We start from the raw sequence: 2757 nt of genomic DNA, 5'->3' as shown, positions 1-2757 counted from the left end.
TCTGTGCCAGGCATATGTATCATCTGACATTATCCTCACATCTCTATGAGATGGCACCATTTTTTAGAGGTGAAAAGTGAAGCAGAGACAGGTTGAATAACTCACCCAAGGATATACAGCTAGTAAATGGTGGAGGCTCTATGTAAAACCAAGCAGCCTAATTTCCAAGTTTGTGTTCTTCACTTCAACTGCAAGCTGGCATTCCATAACTCTGAAAAGTTGCCTTATATCTACTAATTTATTCCCTCACATTATGTTACTTCCCCATTCTTGCTTCTCCTTTTTAAGTTTTACTGGGATAAGTTTTCTATTAAATTACTTGCATGTGAATCTATGTCTTAGGCCTGCTTCTGGGGAATTGAACTTAAGGCATATAATCTTCCATACTGCTAAAGAATTGTGACGTTGACTTCTATATATGTTTTATTCATTGATTAGTGTTTGAAATAGTTGTAAAAACTGATAAAGTACCAAAGGGTATCAATACCTTGAGATGCATTTTGAGCTTTTAGTTAAAATCACATTTATTTAGAACTTACTATGACCTCAACTATGATTTCCCAAAGGAGACCTTGTTGAATATTCCTGCTAGTGAAGCCCAGATGAGAGTATTTAATTTATCAATGTGGTTGTAGTAAAATGTTACCCAAAAGCAAAGGAATAAAGAATTTAGCAGAAGCAATGTAACATTACAGTAACGTAGAGAATACTTATTCAGTGTATGGCACTAAACTAAATACTTTCTATATAGCAATTCATTTACTCTTTCCAACAATAGCATGAGAACTATTCTATTTTACAGATAGGGCACTTGAGCACCGAGAAGTTAAATTACATGCCCAACAGGCATCACTACTCCAAAGGTAGCAGTATTAGTAACTATCATTGACAGTATCAGTGATGGTGTACACACTTTCCTTCATTGCCTTGTGCACTCCTTCACCACAGCACTACCACAAAGGGCTCAATGGCTTTTTCAGATTTAATGAAGTGTTAGAATGATTAAAGGGAATTATAATTTTGAGAAATGGGGGAAAAATTTTGTATGTTTCATGTCTTTCCCTATAGTCCAAAGGAAGAGCATGCCAAATTTAAGGGGGTCAATTTTTAGACATATCCTGCTGTAGTCAACTCAGGCTGCCATAACATAAAAACCAGGACTGTGTATCTTAGATATCAGAAACTGATTTGTCACAGAATTTGATTCTGGAGCATCAAATATCAAGGTGCTGGCTGATTCAGTTCCTGGTGAGGGTTCCCTTCGTGTCTTGCAGACGGCTGCCTTCTTGCTGTGTTTGTGTACATGACCTTCCCTTGGCTCATGCATGTGAGGGAGAGAGAGAGATTTCTCTCTTATAAGTCTCTTCTCATAAGGGCAGTGATCCTATCACGAGGGACCTGCCCTCCTGAACGTATTATGATGAGTTATCTCTCAAGCCAACACTCCCTAAATCACATTGTGAAGTTAGGGCTTCAACATAGGAATTTTGGGGAGATTCAAATATTTACTCCATAACACAGCCATTCCCTAGACTTTGTCAGATTAATATTCTCTCTCTCATAGACAGAAACCTACTTCAAAATTTCTTAGTGCAAATTTCATCTTCATTTAAGGAACTCACATCTTATTCATGTGGTTTGATCACGTGTTAGAACCCATTAACCCCCCACTCCCACCCCACCCAGCTCCATTCTTACAGGCCTTGTGTCCTTCTTTCCCACTGCACTTGGGATCTTTTGCTTAACATACTCTGGAAATCCCCTGTATCTACTGATGTGGTGACCCCCAATTCTAATGTTTCTATGTTCCCCAGTTTCAGTGACTCTGAGAGACTCATTCCATGTGAGCCTCATCCCTACTGACCTCACAACTCTGGCCCCCTCTAACCCTGTTACTACACCTGGGCCAGTGTCTCCTACTCTTTCTGATCATGTTATTCTCATCCTTACTGTCTCCATTTCCCCTACTCCATTGGTCCTGAGGGCTCCCCCCTAGTGACCCTGATCTAGTAACACTGTAATCCCCTTAATCCTAACCCCACCTGATGGCAGCTTTACTCTCTCTACTGCTATCACAGAGAACCCCATTCTTATAGAGTCATCTTCTCTGTATCCCAATTTAATTCTTGCCAGTTTCTTTTTCTTTGAGCAGAGTCTCTGAATCTTATTTAATAACCACTCTGCTTAAATGCCTGAGGAATTGATCAAAGCTCTTTTTTATTTATACATAATAATTTTGGCTTGAAAATCAAAGTTAATGTATGATATATGATACTTTTTAGTTAGGAGCCATTATGGGTTCATGAAACAAGCACAAAAATGCATTCAGCAAATGTTAACTGAATATTGCAATTTTAAAGGATGCTGTGATGTGAGAGACAGGCACCATGCTCTGCAGGGGTTCTGTTTCTGTCACCATTTCAACATGATCATGTTAGGAGGTCGTTTTAACTCTTACTGAGACTATTTTCCAGAAAACAAAAGGGACGCTATACTATTCAAGAACACCTGTATCCTTATAATTTCCCTGTTCCAGGATTTCTTTTGGAGACACGGGTCATTTGATCTCAAACTGAGAGTTTGCTTGAAGGCCTTTGAGGGAACAAAAATAGCAGAATCAGCACTCTTACTTCCCAGCTCTGAAGATCAAAGTTTGGACTGCTGTTCCATGGATTGTCTGTTTTCACTGGCTATGGAGGGGTAGAGAGTGTGACTGTGAATAGAAGCCTATGGATGCTCTTGTGTCCAACATGAAGA

The sequence above is a fragment of the Hipposideros armiger genome, unplaced genomic scaffold (assembly GCF_001890085.2).
Source record: "Hipposideros armiger isolate ML-2016 unplaced genomic scaffold, ASM189008v1 scaffold_1596, whole genome shotgun sequence".
Classification (NCBI taxonomy): Eukaryota; Metazoa; Chordata; class Mammalia; order Chiroptera; family Hipposideridae; genus Hipposideros; species Hipposideros armiger.
The sequence above is the reverse complement of the archived record's forward strand: the minus strand, read 5'-3'. Positions refer to the sequence as shown.